Here is an 18,246-nt window from a genome sequence, read left to right as displayed (position 1 = left end):
TATTATTTCTGACAAAGTTTCAAATTTTAAGCACCCGAACCTTGATATGCGATTTTTCATCTATCTGATCAATGTTATTTAGGTAAACCTTATTTCCTATTTCCATTTTCTGCAATAAATTTAATCATTAAAGAATTGTAAGGAAAATTAGCAACCTTTTAAATTAACAGCAAATCAAAGTAAATGAAACAGCAAAACAAAAAAAACATATTGTAATAGTTAAAGCTTTGAAGAACAGTTTTTTTTAAAGAAAATAAAGTTCTCATTTTTATTACTAATTTCGTATTTTGTAATCATTTTCATTAACATTTACGTTTTTTAAACTGAAAAGGTAGAAGAAGAACATGATTAAGAAGAATTAGCAAAAGGAAGAAGAAGAACATCACTAATAAAATGAAAAATGATAGAAACTGGTAAATCAGACAATTAAGAGGTTAGAAATATTAGTAATGCTGATATTTTAATACACTAACCTGATATTATAATTTTTGAAGCGTTGCAGAATCAAGAAGAATGAAGAAGAATACGTTTGCAAATATTACTATGGAGCAGAATTCGTCTGGAGCAGAATGGTAAAAAGAAAATAACCGTATGAATGCTATTTACGTTTGAATAAATAAGAATAAGAATTAAGAAGATTACGTTTGAAAAAGAATAATATTGCAGATTTTTAGGGATTTAATTTGCAATCAAAATAAACAAACTTTCAAAATTAATGCGTGTTTTTCGAATCTGAAGATTGATTAACATATTTGTTTGCAGATTTTTCCGGAATTATTGAATTTGGATTGTATGGCATTTACATAAATATAGATGAATAAAATGAGCGGGAAAACTCTATTTTGGAGGTCTTATAGATTGACACGTGGCAGAGTTCTACTTATTTATTAGAATTAGGATAACAACAATAGGTATGTATTTCATCTTTCTTTGTGAATTTCAAAATCCTTAGAAGCTTGTTAGGGTTCTTCACACGTTCATAATTTTGTATAACTAATAGTGATAACATAGATCCAACTATAGGGTTGCATGCACACATAGGATTGTTTGTATAAAATCTAACAGTGGTATCTGAGCCATTGGTTTTTGTTTTCAATTAGTTTCTATACAAAAGTATGAATTTGACATATTAGGGTTTATAGCCAATAAACCCTGAAGGCATGATTTTCGAATTTAGGGTTCATAAGCCTTAAATTTCGAAATTTGGTTAGGGTTTCCCAAACCCTTTTTCCTTAGCCTCCAAGATTTTGAATTCTAAGGTTATCCAACCCTTGAATTTCGAAATTGCCTCCTTCCCCAAGATTAGATCCTAAATTCTAGGGATTTGGATAATGTCATATCTTGTAATTATCTTTTAAGTGTTTAAATTTGGGAATTAAAGATTTTTAATTATCCCATCCCATAATTTCGAATTTTAGGGGATTTAAAGATTTGTAATTATCTTCCTCCGAGATATATGTTAACATGGCTCCATGAGGTCGTGACGTGTGTCACCATAGGAACGTGACACATGACACCTTCTAGAAGAGGCGTATGTGGACCACTGATATTGTGACACATGGCATGATTTGGAAGGAACGACGTCGCTGAAGCGCACGACACGCACCCCAAATGCACGATGCACACTTGGAAAAATCACCTATAGTAGTCCATGCCATATAAGCTTCTCACATTCAGTCCCTAGAGCATCTATTTCTCGATATTCCTTCATATAGACCCTTTTTCTTCATTTTTAGCCTCCGATGAAGCCCTGCGACACCCCTGAGCACTCATCAGAGTAGTAGCCTTCAATTAGGAGTTCCTGAGTCTGTATTTTGTCCGCTTAGATCCCATTTCTCATCAATAGTACTCTATAAGTAAGCTACACTTACTATTCTCCAGTATAATCTATGAGTATAGTTATAATTCGTTACTAGGAACTTATAATTAAGATTTATCAATGATTCCAAGTCATTATACTGATTGATCTAATTATGAGAGAGGTGACTAGAATGGTCACGTCAACTTGGTTCTTAGATTTTTGAAAAGCTTTACGCCGAAATGGTCATGCCTCCCGCCTATCCTACCTAGTTGATCATTGCTTGATAGATCTTGATGTAGACTTTGGGGTTGTTAAGGAATCTAAGTCCTTAGAATAATAAGTTCCATGAAATTTGAAATTAGACTAATACTTGGTGTTATGTACATATAGGTCTTTTGGAAAAAGGTGTAAAGCGAAGCTCCGCCCGATTCACCAATTACGAGATATTTTTCCAAGTGAGTGCATAGTTACTTTCATCTTACACATAGATATGAAGTATCTAAATAAATAAAACGTTATATGTAATTATGTGAAAAAAATGTTATGTGTTAGATGAAATATTATAAGATGATTTTTATATGATTTACCATATGTGTATTTTCTTACCTATAATGTATTGGGTAGAAATAGGTAATGGGGGTTGAATAGAATAGAGATGGAGATAGGTGATGAAAGTTGAAAACAATAATAGGCCTTAACTTACTAGTACTTCAGTACTAGACGATGTAGTAATCTATCAGAGTATAGATGACAACCACATATTATTATAGGCAGTCCAGTGGAACACTAGCATACTCGCAACCTGTAGGTGATTTTGAATTATGTATTCACCAAATGTACTCTAAAACCTATTGATATGTAATGTGGTTGGATTCCCTAAAAGAATATTATCCATAAAGAAGATGACCCATAGGATAAACCCTTAGGAAAGAATATAGAAGAAAACCTACTGACAAGTATCACGAAGGAATCTCTGAACTAATATTGTCAGCATAGATGATCCTCAGGGTAGATCCTTAAGAATAATGAAGATAATGGGGATGGATAATTAGGTTAATTATTTGATAATTAAACATATTAACTACATTATTGTGGGTTGAAAACTCTATCTACTCACCGGGTTTCCCAACCTGACCCTCTCAGTTTATTTGAATCATATGTTATTAAATAAAGATACCCATATAATGATGTATGAGAGATTCAAAGAGATGTAAATCGTTAGTATATTAAGACATTTTAAGTCTCCGTTTATGCTTATGTTATCGTATTGACGATGACATCCCGATTTTTATAAGCAAAACACGTTTCTTCAAAAATGCTTTGATAATGTTATTATCATGTTTTTTAGACAAATTCCGCATAGTTAATCTTTTTAAAAGAATACTCTGATTTAATAAGCATAAACAAATTGGTCTTTTCTGACTGTAAAAATAAGGATGTCACAGAGAGCAACCTCCTTCCTCTATTTTTTTCTTCTTTCTTAGCCTCACAATGGCGTTGACTACTTGGAACACGTCCCCCCCGTAACAACCCGAAGTTGTTTATCGCCGAAACCCAATTCGTCCGTAAAACCCGTTTATAGCGGTTCGTTCCGATTCCGTTTTTGGGCTAAGTTTTTTAAATTTATATGTTTATTTTAATCTCATGAGTGTCCAAACCCCTTAGGAACTCATGAAATTGGCCCAAAATGCTTATTTGAAATTTTTTAGAAACGTCCTCGTCGGGTTACAACAACTTGATCGGGTGTGACCAAAAGCTCTGTCTAACGTCGGTATCGGGTAGAATTACACTGTGTCCAAATCATAGACACTATTTAAAGGAGATTAAGCTTCCATTTGAAGCTTTTTCTCTCTCTCACTACTCTCTCTCTCTAACCTCTCTCCTCAAACCAAAGATCTAAGTCCAAAAACATCAATTTAAGGCTTCAAATCATTAAGGTAACTTCCTTAACTCATAGTATAGCATCATTAGCCTTCAAATCCGAGTTTAAGCTATGAAAAAGGACCTCATTCATGAGTTTACGGCCCTGGAGCATGCTTGGGCCGTAAACGCATAAAAAGTGGGTTTTTGAGCCTTAAAACCCCTCCAAACCAACTTTGGGACCTAGATATGACTTTATGGCTTACCAATTCGGACTTAGAACACCCTAAACATGATTTTTGAGGAGTAAACATGAGTTTATTTCCCAAGAACATGCTTGGTCCGTAAACTCATCATTCATGAAGAGTAAACTCAAAAACAAGTGTTTAAAAGCCATTTAAACACACCATTAGCCTTGGAATAAATCCTAGAACCAACCACTATTGATTTGGAGACCTTAAACATGATGAAAACCCTCCATTTGAGAGTTCACGGCCATAACCCCCCAAGGATGGGTTTTAGGGCCGTAAACTCACACAAACTAGTCAAATGGTACCCTAAATTCATTCTAAGGCTTGTAAAAATTGTTTGAATCACATGTGATTGGTCTAAGGTAATTAAATAAAAAAAAAGAAGGATATTGGAGCTTACGGCCGTAAACTCCTAGTTTAGGGTCGTAAAATCCTTAAGATGGTGTTTTTGGTGATTTAATTAATTCCCATGCCTTAGATAAAATCATACCAACTCTTCCCAAGCATTATTTGACCATTTGACACCATAAAACCTACCAACCATGAGTTCACAACCGTGAAATCATGTGGTTATAGTCTTAGGGCCGTAAACTCTCTAAGGAGTTTACTCTTGAAGAGTAAACTCCATTCCTAAATCATACATGACCATAGATGCCACCCGGGTCACTCCAAACACTTGATTTGAAGTGTTTTCGTGTCTTGGAGTAAATAATCATATCTAATTAGTGAATTAAAGTCTAATTAGATATAAATGTGTATCATTTCACATTACATAGGAACCACGTGCGTTTTCAAGCCTTGAACTGACGTTTAGCATCCAAACCGACACATTCCGTGATTGGTGAGTTCATACCCCTACCCTTTTTCCGTGTTTTTCAATGTTTTCAGGGGGGAATACAATCAAAACTACAAATGTTTTCAAAAACCTAAAACTGATATATTTCTATAAATATCTGGCTAACATTTAGATATCTTTATCCCTTATGTATTATGTTGAGCATAGGGGATGTTTTCTCAACTATAACTACGTGAAATTCAGTAAAGGAAACAATCAAACCAATTAAATTATTATGGGAATAATTTGGGATCTTTAGTTCTTGTTTTACGAATATATACTTACATAAAGTTAATAGATAAACTATGTATAATTCAGTTTATCTCTGTTTAATTTAGATTATATTGCCAGATCATTTCATTGTATTAAACTGTTTGTATTGTATTATGTTTCTAAACAATTAGTATGTTTGATAACGTTCAAGAACACCGTGAATAGTATAATACTAGCTTGTGAGGTTCATCATCATTATTAGTAAATCCTCCACGGAAGTGTAACCAGAGTCTCCTGGAGGGAGAGCGTGGAATTTGTGGATAGATCTATTCGGGACTGACAATCTCACACCTTAACTGCTAGCTACAGTTAGGCGGGCACGCCTGGGGTGACAAATTCTGGATATCGTTTCGACATCTGACAAACGTCAAGGAGGTCTCGTTGTTGTATCATCATGGTTACCTGACTCACAATACGTATTGATATAAGTTTATTCACGGATTAAATTTCATATCTACTTTCTATCTATAGTATCATATATCTAGTACGGGATGATAATCCCATGGTTTTCAATCTATATCTAGTACGGGATAATAATCCCATGGTTTTCAATCTATATCTAGTATGGGATAATAATCCCATGGTTTTGAATCTATATCTAGTACGGGATGATAATCCCATGGTTTTCAATCTATATCTAGTACGAGATGATAATCCCATGGTTTTCAATCTATATCTAGTACGGGATGGTAATCCCATGGTTTTGTGTCTTATATATCTAGTACGGGATGATAGTCCCATGGTTTTTAATCTATATCTAGTACGGGATGATAATCCCATGGTTTTCAATCTATATCTAGTACGGGATGGTAATCCCATGGTTTTGTGTCTTATATATATAGTACGAGATGATAGTCCCATGGTTTTCAATCTATATCTAGTACGGGATAATAATCCCATGGTTTTCAATCTATATCTAGTACGGGATGATAATCCCATGGTTTTCAATCTATATCTATCTATAGTTTTGCGTATAACAAATTATCTTATATCTAGTACGGGATGATAGTCCCATGGCTTTCAATCTATATCTATCTTTAATTTTCATGTATTAAGGCTATCGTATATCTAGTGCGGGATAGTAATCCCATGACTTTCAGTAAATAACTCTATATACAAAACTATACAATGTGATTCTTAACTAAAACTTTACTTTTAGGAAAATATAGGATTTTCCTGGGATAACAATTGTACATAACCAGAATCGTGTAACAAATCAGTTAACTAAACTTTACATATAAGAAAATATGAGATTTTCTTGGATTCGTAACTTTTTTGGAAAACCAAAGGAAAACTTAAACATTTTCAAAAAAAAAAAAAAAACATCTTATGAACTCACTAGTTTTATGTTGATTTTCAAACTGCTTGTATTCTCAGGTCCGCGTTAGACAAGTACCCAGCAATCCCTTTTGGAGAAGACGGAGCGTACCGAAGACTTGTCTTCACTTTTGTTCATATCTACATATGTATAACACTTGTAACACTTTACTTTTGAACAAATGTAAACTCTAATATGTAATGTAATGGTTGTTTACTTTGGTTACTATGTGCATTGGATTTGATACTCGACGTGGAGTCCGCCCCAGAAATGTTTCCGCCTTTGGTTTCGGGGTGTGACACCCCCCCCCCCAAAAAAAAATGAAAGAGAGAAGAAAATATTGATGCTTACCTTGCAACGTAAATGCTGGGAACCATACCAATCATTCTTAGCTTCATTTGCTTCAAAAAAGGAGATTTTAAAAAGTATTCACTATTTTTTTTAACCTCTTCTAGTTTTTTTTAGTATTTTAGTCATTTTATATGTACAAGCTAAGTAAATTTTTTTTAAATAACTTTTGTAACTATAAATTTAATTCAAACATTTTTAAAAACTATTTCTATCACTACCATATTGTCACTTTTGTCTGAAACCGTTAGTTAAAAAAACCCTATGATAAGGCTTAGCGGTATGGAGGACTAACCACATGTAGGTGCTGAGTTGGCAAGCCAACCTACCCATAAACATTGCCTCAGGTGTGCGTAGGTGGCTTGTGGCGTAGCCCCATCCACGGATGAAGACATCGAATGGTGTGAGGAGAGAGAAATCAAAGATCCTTTATTTGATCGTTTATCGACTTTAAAAAAACTTATTAAAATTTTAAATTTAAATAACATCTACATCTTTTATCTATATATACTATACACTTTATCTTTATTTTACACTTCTAAAACAAAAAATTTCTTCTACTTTCTTTATATTTTTTTCAAAAAATGGATCCAAATCAGGATACTCCATCCACTCCAAACACCTCAAACACTCTAAATGATTATCAAACATACATGAAATTGTTGAACTCTCCAATCCAACAACAACCTTTATTCGCTAACCTTCCATACAACCCACAATTCATCCAAAAACAATGACTACAACAAAAGTTCATTCAACCAATTCCAAGGTTTTCAACAACAAACTTTTCAACAATTTTAAACATAATTATCTCAAGTACTATTATCTCAATCCCAAAATGTAAACCTCGACAACGATGATAAACGGGTCCAAGAAACACCACAAACATCTCGAAGAAGGCAACCAAAAGCAAAAAGGAAAAAAAGGAGTGGCTTGGAACGAAGAAGAGGAAGAAGCTTTAGCGAAAGCTTGGATTTTCATATCGTGTGACTCAAGAAAAGACAATGCACAATCCGGAGAAAGTTTATGGAATTGTGTTTTGGACCACTTTAACGTGCTACATGGAAGGCAAGCATATCGGTTGTACGACGCGGTCAATGGAAAATAGCGTGATCTACACGCGGCTTGCACAGAGTTTAATGACATTTGAAAATCTAAAAAATATGCATAAAAATGGTTGCAATGACTTCAACATTTTATCAACCACGTGCTACGAATTCAAAGGTCACCAAAAAGCGTGAGAAGTTTGTCGTAACGGTCCAAAATTGGTCATTAATTCGTAGACGCCGCATTCAGAATCGACCACCGGCTCTAACAAAAGACCAAGAACTTCTGATTCAGACGCGGGTTTTGGGCTAGACATCAATGATGACTTCGATGTTGCCGATGCAGAGGGTCCACCGGAAGTCTTACTTCGTCGACCACTGGGAACGGACAAAGCAAAATGGGCGACGTCTTCAAGCGGAAAAGCAACCGCAACTAGCGATGAAGAGCTTGTGGAATCCCTAGATAAAACTCTAAGTTTTCTAGAAAAAAATATCAATCAAGGGAGGAAGCTTGTCGCCAAAAAAACGCTCTTACCGATTTTCAAATTATAAACACAAAGCCTCAATCGGATCTCGACCCGGAAAATATTGCGACATTTCTCAAAATCCAACAAGTCGCAATAAATATGGAAAGTAAGTTTTAATATTTATGTTTTAGTTGGTATGTTTTATGTTTGAGATTTTCTAATGTGTCATAAGGGTATATATAAGAAACATTGATTAAAACAAATATTACTATAATTAAATGGTAAATGTACTTATTATGGAGATTATTAATGTATTTCTCATTTAATCATGATAATATTCATTATAATAAATGAATTTGATATTTAATTATGGTAATATTTATGACAATTAATGCTTCTTATATGTGTTTTAAAATTAATGTAATCTGTTTTAATTATTGTGTGTTTTTATTTTAATTATTTTTTAATTTAATCTAATAATGTCAAAAAAAAAATGAAGAGGAGTGGTAACCATTTCTAAGAGCATATAGTATGTGCAACTTGAAATGGTGTTATGACAAGAAGCAACAAGAAGATGGGTGTGTTCATATATAACACCATGTTAAGAGGAGAGAGATAGAGAGGGGGGGGGGTGTTGATGCTTCTTAACGACATTGAGGATGCTCCACCCCAGCAACAACAAGATGCAATATGATCCATACCTTATACTCTAAGAATTAGTGGTTTGGTAGTGGGTTTGTAGTGAAACTGACATGATACTGATGTGACATCAGTTTTTGAGCGAGTTGGGTGTGACGATACCCTTAGCCTAACCAAAGTACCAAACAGTTATGGTAAATGGAAAATCACCAACTTTCTCGTAAGGCCAAATATATTTATTTACTAGGTCAATAGGGGGAAACATTTTTAATAGCATGTTTGTTTGATTTTTTTTTCTCTATATGCAAGAAACTCCAATTTTAAAATAAAATAATGTTAATTGAGTAATAGAAATTTAATAAAAAATCAATGGGGTTATATACTACCTTTTTTTTTTTAATAATGATAATATATAAGATAATTTAGTATGTTGGTGTCTAATGATTGTTTTTTAGTCGCTTTTGTAGTTGTAGATAGTTTTGTTAGCTATCTAATTGCTAATAAGTTATTGTTGTTATAAAAGGATATGATATTGTTAGGCTATTGTGTGTTTGTATCTTGGTGTCTAGTGATTGTTTGTAGTCTGTTTTGAAGTTATATACTGGTATCTTGGTGTCTAGTGATTGTTTATAGTTTGTTTTGTAGTTATACATTATAATTCTGCTAGCTATCTTATTGGTAATCAGTCATTCTTGTTATAAAGTAAATATATTAAGTTGTTAAGATCCTATCATTTTATATCAGTTTGTCATTATTGTTTCCTCTCTACTAATTTATAAGTCCCTCTATAGCGGATCTTTCAAAACTTTTAGCAATGCAATGTCTACAAATTTAAAAGCCACGAGCATCAATTATTCGTTTTTATTTCAATACTAGGTGTGAGAAACATGTATTACATGGATTTAATTAAAAAAAACAAATATAAAATTTTAACAATTTGAAAAGTTTGAATTTATAAGAAAAATGAAAAAAAAAATTGAATTATTAAAATTAATGAGATTTTAATGTATTAAATACATTACATATATAAACTCTTTCTAATAAATATTTTACATATATATTACCTTACACATTAAATGTGAAATTTTAATTTAATAAAATAAAAAATACAATACAATGACAAGTGGAAAATATAAATTTTAAAAATTCTAGAAAATACCATGTATCCAAATGAATGAGAAGAGGACATGTGGTAAAAAACCTTCATTTATTATAGAAGATTGTATTTAAATAAGTAACATTTTAACGACAAATCTAATTTGTTCTTACATTACTTTTAATTTCACACATGTATCAGATAAAATTTAAACTTAAGCATCATATTGTTCGCCTAACGTGAGATGTATATTTGATAGTGTTAAAACATTCGACCTATCATCACACAGCCAAATATATATTAAGTTAAATTTGGTCGTGTCTTATAGTAACCATGTTATTCAACTAATTCAATGGTTTAAATATATGGAACGTAAACTTCGATAATTTTTGTTTTTGTAACCATAAAGTTTAATAAGACTAATTTTATGCTCTACGAGTCCGGTATAACATAAATTATAACATTATGAAAACTTCCATTGAGGGTGTTTGGTTTAGTTTTTGAGGGATAAAAGTCCTTTTTGTAAAATGATTTTTTTTTAAAAAATGTTTGGTTTAACTTTCCATATAAAATGATTAAAAATGATATGTTTTATGTTTACATATTGCATTGATGAGAGTAATTGGGGGTATAAAGATAATTTTATATTTGAAGTACTTGAAAAGTTGGAGAAATTGGAAAAAATCACATTTAGGTGACTTTTCAAAAAGACAAGTTTTCTTTATTAAAAAAATTGATTACAAGTCATTTTCATTTTACCAAGTATTTTTTTAACTTTTTTTTAAAAAAAAAAATCACTTTAAAAGATATGCCAAACACTCTCTAAGAAAATCTTTATGTCTCACAAGTCATCATAAGTCATAAAACCAAAACGTTCGACACTAGCCTAAAATAATATAACAACGTAAGTAGTATAATTTGATGGAGTACAAAGAAGATAATATAACAACGTAAGTAGTATAATTTGATGGAGTATAAAGAAGATAAAAGAAGATGTGAAACTCACATGGAGGAGTGAGCAGTCCACATAAATTTAGTGAACAATCGTACACAATCCATGTGAACAATCGTACACAATACATGTGAACTCCCAAACCCCAAAAAGGTTGTCCTAAATCGTCAAACCTGTGTAATTTTATTGTAAAAAATTACTAAATCTTCTAATTATAAAAAAACCAAGAAAACCAAATATTTTATTAGTACTTTTGCTTGTCACCATTACAATTTACAAGATAAAGTACTTTTTTTTTTTTTGCTATTAACTTGTATGTCTTATTTAACAAAACAATTAAATAGTTTACATCAAACTAGAAGGTAAACAGATACCAAATCTCTATTGTTAATTTTTTTTGGATAAGAACATTAATTCTTGACCAACCTGGTAAGTTGTTTTGTCAGCAAAGTAAAGGGCTCAAGATCGAGCTGTCGTCTGTTCGAACCAATTTTCATTTGAATACAAGGCAAAATTTACAGGAATGGTCCCTATAATTTTGGTAACCTTCTTCTACTCGCAGTTCCTCTAAAATTGAAACTATCTAACGCGTTTTCTTTAAATGAAACCATAATTACAAATTTAGCTAGGGATCAGTTATAAAACCGAAAAACCGGACCGAAACCGGTATAACCGGAAAATATTTAAACGGTCCGAGTATTGGGTTCCAAATTTAGTCTTATCTGGATTTTGGGTATTTCGGGTACGGGTACAACGGGTCCGGATATTCCGGGTAAAAAAACCGGAACCGGTTTTTGGAACCAGATATGTAAAAAAACCGGAACCGGGTTTAATGGACCGAAACCAATTTTTGTACGTTTTATAAAGTTTTTATACAGGAAATATAAATAAATGTAAAAAAGATTATAAGTTGATGGGTATTTTATCATAATCTATATAAGTTTTAAAAAATAAATATACTAGAAATATATTTTTGGTATAGAAGTTTGTATAAAAAATAGTATCGGTTAAAGATGAAATATTATTTATACATTTTTGATCTAAAGAAAATGGATATAGGATTGGAGATGGTTGTTTATCATGATCTCAATTTGCATATGAGCTCTCATAATAATAATAATAATAATAATAATAATAATAATATTGAAGTAATGAAAAATTCACAGATATGAAGCATAACATTCATCTAACAAAATCTTAACATATCTTCAATTTTCCTCTATGGTGAACTTTATTTGTAAGAACTATAATTTATATGTAATATTAATATTAGATAAATGGTTATAAGTTTGTTTTTATATGTTAAACAATGGTTTAATTAAAAAGGGTGATTTCATTATTTATAGGAAATTTTGAAAAATTGGTTTATGGTCTTTTATTTGAGTGAATTTGATTATATAATAGTGTATTTGATCAAAAAGAGTGAAATCGAAAGTTTTATTATTTTTAGTATCAACTTGCTTTGTTGGCTTAATGGGTTAAAGTTCTATAAGCTTTTAGCCTATTTACGGTGGATCTTTTACGAAAGGTTATATATTCATTTTGTTGTTTAATTATTCTAACTATTTTTTTTTTAATTAGAACTTCTAATCATGTTACAATTAACTCATCCCTATGAACGTACAATATATTTCACAATCACATAACTAAAAACTCATATTTCACAGTAATATCAAATCAACTTTGTTATATCACGTTACTTTATTTTTTAAAAAAAAATCAATGTCGTCAATAACATAAATGTAGTTTTTTGTTTTTTTTTTATAACGGCTGAAAGATTATGCGATCGAGGTAATTACAAAAAATAATAATAATAATAATAATAATAATAATAATAATAATAATAATAATAATAATAATAATAATAATAATAATAATAGTAATAATAATAATAATAAATCCAGGTTTTCTGGTTCTAAACCCATTTTACCTGGTTTCACCTTACCCACTTTCCTATTTCCGGATTTTTCGGTTCTAGATCCACATTACTTGGTACCGTACTTGGAACCGAACCGGAACCGGTTCCTATATACCGGTCCAGTTTTCGGTTCTAAAAAATCTCGTTAAACGGTTTCGGGTTTTCCGGGTCTGGGTCCATCCGGTCCGGGTTTGGATCCACTTTCATCCATAGATTTAGCCATTGCAGAGAAACTTGCTAATTTATTTTTATTTAATTCAAATTTCAACTATTTTCATTTCAATCCCTACACTTTTTGTTATTTAAATTTCTACCCATTTTAATTATTATAAATTGAAAATCATTCATTTAACATATTCTCTTTTCTTAAGTATTGATAACTAAAGAATATTACTTATTAAGGTAATTAACTTTTTGGTTTATTCACATCTGGGTAACTATGTTTTTTTGTACACATCTAGGTAACGAACTTGTTGGAAGTGTTCACATATGACCATTGTGACCTCCGGTCATAATGGTCATATGTGAACATTTCCAACAAGTTCGTTACTTAGATGTGTAAAAAAAATAGTTATCCAAATATGAACAACGAAAAGTAAGAGTAAATTACACGAATGGTCTCTATGGTTTGGGGGGATTCGTGTGTTTGATCCATAACTTGTTTTTTTTTAACTCGGATGGTATCTACTGTTTATTTTTGTTGTGTGTTTGGTCCTTGTCTTACCTAAAAACACTATTGTGTCCTTATTAATTAATTTTTTTAATTAATTTTCTTATTTATGTATTTATTTTTTATATATTAAAAAAAATTAATAAACCCCACATATTTGTACATCCTTACCATAAACCTGAAACCGCATTTGAAAATTTTAATTTGGCTCCCACCGATCACCATCCCATCTTTCATCCTCCTCAACTTCTATTTCCTTCTCATCTTTAGTGACATTGGTATCTTCAACATCCTTTCTTTTTTCGGTCCTTCAACTCTAGCGAACCAACACCACAACCCACTGTCTCTTCATCTTTAGCGAATTGTTGTGTTGGCTAGGCAGAGTTGACGGGCCAAAAAAAGAAAGGATTGTGAAAACGCCGATATCACTAAAGATGGAAAGGAAATAGAAGTTAACGATGATGAGAGATGAGATGGTGACCAGTAGGACCCAAATTAAATTTCTCAAATATTATTTTAGGTTTACGGTGAGGAGATATAGGTATATAGGGTCTATTATATTTTTTAAATATGTAAAAAATAAATACATAAATAAAAAAATTAATTAAAAAAATAAATTAATAATGCTAGGAGCATGGGACAAGTGTAATAATTCAAGTAAGAAGTTGATTACCCGAAACGACAAATAATGAGTAATCGATATGGTGATAAATAAAAGAAGTTTTATTTATACTCAAAGGTTTGAGGCATATGTGATTAGTATTATTCTTGTGTTTCACTTTGCATGTTTTGACTTCCTGAATAATTTAATTGATTAAGAACAGTCAAATTATTCGAACGGGCACAGTCGTTCATATGAGATTAGTATTATTCTTGTGTTTCACTTTGCATGTTTTGACTTCCTGAATAATTTAATTGATTAAGAACAGTCAAATTATTCGAACGGGCCATAGTCGTTCCTATGTTGGAAGTAGGTATGAATGAAGACTGTCGTGAATTGGTGTGTGGATTGTCTAAAAGAGTATTAGACATAAGCAAATGCTTGCTGCAACGTTCATAAGTGCTTATGAATATGAATTTGAGCATTGGATCAAACACACGCTCACTTGGATCACTCCATGGATTGTATCACGAGTGATTGGTGAGATGATAACATCTTATATTCTTGAAACCGAGATGTGTGAGTTGTATCTTGCTAATCGGTTGCACATTGATAATATGTAAACGCACTAGTAACTTGGTGTTATAAAACATATTGTTGTGTGTGATTCGGTGAGTGAGTGCAAACAAGCATTGTATCAAAGTTTATCCGTTCCTTTTATCCAAAGAAGGGTAAAAGCAATATCTTTGGGCCCCTCGATGATTTAGTGATGACAAACGTAAATGCTCGACGGGCTAGGTCTAATTTGATTTGTTCAATTAGTCAGTCGTCATAAATCGGAGATCGAGAAATAGTACAAAGAGAATGATTATAAATCATATCTCATACGATATTTAGAATGGATGAATATATGATCCCTTATCTAAGGACATGCGTATCTGATAGGATCAGAGTTGATAGCGGCTTTGGAAAGCTACGATTGCAGATCAGGATCCGAAGTCATACGCAGAATAGTTATTAGACTTATCCAAGTGGGAGACTGTTGGATTAGTGTCTAAGTCCATAACTATTTTGGTATGTACTTGACCCGATGGTGCATGGTCCTTTTGGGTTGCCTTCACCAAAGCAACTTGATAGGATGAATTATGGAGAGAAAGGATTAAATATGATTTATTAATATATTATGAGAATAATATATTAAAGGAGAAATCATATTGTTTAACTAATATTAGTCAATAATTAATTGGTAATTAGTTTTGTGACTAAAATAGATTAATTAAACTTAACGGACTGGAATTGTAATTATAAGATAATTGCAATTTGGGCCATGGATTGTCTTATATTAAGGAGTGGATGAATTCTATGGGGAAACCCATGAGGAAATCGTCCAAGGCCTTAATTAAAGGAGTCTATGGGTTGCTTAGGGATTAAACATCCAAAGTAGGGTTTCCTTGTTAGATAACCCTAATAGTCTCACTATATATAGACCCCTTAAGGACCAAAAACATGGCTAAGCTTTGTTCTAGGGTTTCATACGTTTTTGGGTAGCCTTCATCCTCTCTCCTCTTCATCCTCTTGCTTATGGTGTTTGTGAACCATTAGAGGAGTGACATTTGTGACTCTAAGCTTTCTAAAGTCACTACAAGGAGGAGTTGAGATTGTTATTGCTACATAACAATCAAGGTATGATCTTAAACCTATTCTCATGTTAATATGATTACTTGAATGCTAGAATTAGGGTTTATAGTTTTGGATAACTTGCATGTACAATAGAGAAACCTAGATGCAAGCATTAGGGGTTGTATGAGCACATAGGATGTTCTTATGACCAAAACCCATCATTAATTACCTCAATAAATAATATTTCCATTAAAATACTAATTGGCCGAATGAGACATACGAGTAGTTGAATTAAAAGCCACGAACACATAGGATGGGATGTTTTATTCTAGGATCGTTGTCTTAGAAAAAAAAAACTTGTTCACCGAATGCAGGGTGCGTGTAGCGTGAGAAGATTCATATAAGACCTAACAACGAGTTTGCAAAGTTGATTTTTTCCTGTGATGTGGTTGCCCGCACATAAATGGTTATTATGCATTTATATGTAGTTTTAATTGTTTATTGACAATATGTTTTATGATAAATATGGTTGTGTGCAAATGTTATTTGGACTTATTTATTTATTGTGTTATTTCTTGGGATGACATATTTAGTAGGAACGAGTGAGGTGTTTAATAGTCGTGAACATGATTGATGTGTGTGATCGACGGCGATGGGAATTGAGAGTTATACTCACTTTGTTGGATATTTAAGAACTTGAGTACAATGGATGGATTGTGACTATGGGATGGGAAACGAGCCTATGGTTATGTTTTATTGTAAGATTATTGAAAATATATGATAAAACTATTTGTTTTTTTAAGTGATAGACATGTATGTGCAATACAATCTCACTAGGCTCAAGGCTTACCCATTTAGAAATTTTAAACGTGTGCAACCCAATAAACTATTTAGCAAATGATAGTGAAAAACACAAGGAGAATAATTGATCAAGAAGACGACAAATGAATTATGCAAAGACATAACACCCGAAACTCTTCGGTTGAAGACCTTTTTTTTCTTATTGTTATTGTTGTAGACTAGTCAATAGTTAAGTGTTAGAACTGATCTTAGACGATGATATTTTTGAAATTTTGGATGTTATATATATATATATATATATATATATATATATATATATATATATATAACAACTAAAATTTTAGTGGGTTGTCATAATTAAATTAAAAGAAATTAGAAATTCCTTCAAAACCAACAACAGGTTTGCTCCACCAACCTTTAGTCGCTTATTTTCTTTTTCTTTCTTTTTTTCTTTTTTGTTTATTACTTTTTTTAGATAAACACCATTTTGTAATTAATTTTGTTATATATATATATATATATATATATATATATATATATATATATATATATATATATATATATATATATATATATATATAAAGTTGTGATAAATTTCAACAGTAAACTGTTGAAATTTTATCCGACTATGGTCTGAAACAATCCAAAAATACGACCCAAAAATTTCGTTTTTCGATATAATCAAAACCATAATCAGTGTGTCATATAATAAAACCATACGTGATGTATTCCAACATAATAGAAAACACTGTGCGGAAACTGTATCATACTACGGCAAATCAAAACAACCTAAATCAATCCCAGGCTAAAAGCTAAAGCTGTGGTGTGTGCGATGCCGTCACCCCGAGCTCTTCTCTTTGCTTGCGGAAGTACCTGAAACCAAAACTGAAACTGTAAGCACGAAGCTTAGTGAGCTCCCCCAAACTACCACATACCATACAATAACATATAAACACATATTGGGCCTTGCCCACTGCATTGGGCCGAAGCCCGGAAACTGCATCGGACCGAAGTCCGGAACTGACTGGGACCTTGTCCCCTGCATCGGACCGAAGTCCGGAACTAACTGCATCGGACCGAAGTCCGGAACTAACTGCATCGGACCGAAATCCGGAACTGACTGACTGAACATGGCATAGCATAACACATCAACTAGCATAAACACATATACGGCATACTACATCGGGCCGTAGCCCGGAACACATAATACTTAACGCATAAAACATAACACACAAATCCTGTTCGAGCCACGAAGGCATCGAACATACTAGCTACTGCATCGGACCTAAATCCGAAAACTACTGCTAGCTGAACGGGCCGGCATTGTGGCCTTAGACCCGTTCCTACTGGAAGGAAACTCACCTCGTAAGCTGGCTGCTGAGTGTGTGGCTCGGGAAGCTAACGGCTGCTGCTCCTGAATCTCCTCGGCTACAAGTCCATAAACACACTCAATCAAATACTAAACACTGCACTTGGGGTAAAATGACTCTTTTACCCTTGGTCAAAGTTACTCTCATTTGGACTGACTCGCCGAGTTGGGCCACCCAACTCGCCGAGTCCTACTCTCACTTTTCACTCTTACTCGCTGCTACTCGTCGAGTCTGGCATCGACTCGACGAGTACCCTCTTGATCCAAGAACTCAGACAATCTTCATCCGACTCGCCGAGCCGGATGAACAAACTCGACGAGTTGTTCTTGATCTTAAGGAGATTGCCTTGGACTCGCCGAGTTGATGAACAACTCGCCGAG

The sequence above is a fragment of the Lactuca saligna genome, chromosome 1 (assembly GCF_052625555.1).
Source record: "Lactuca saligna cultivar CGN05327 chromosome 1, ASM5262555v1, whole genome shotgun sequence".
NCBI classification, from domain to species: Eukaryota; Viridiplantae; Streptophyta; class Magnoliopsida; order Asterales; family Asteraceae; genus Lactuca; species Lactuca saligna.
Note: the sequence above shows the minus strand (reverse complement) of the source record.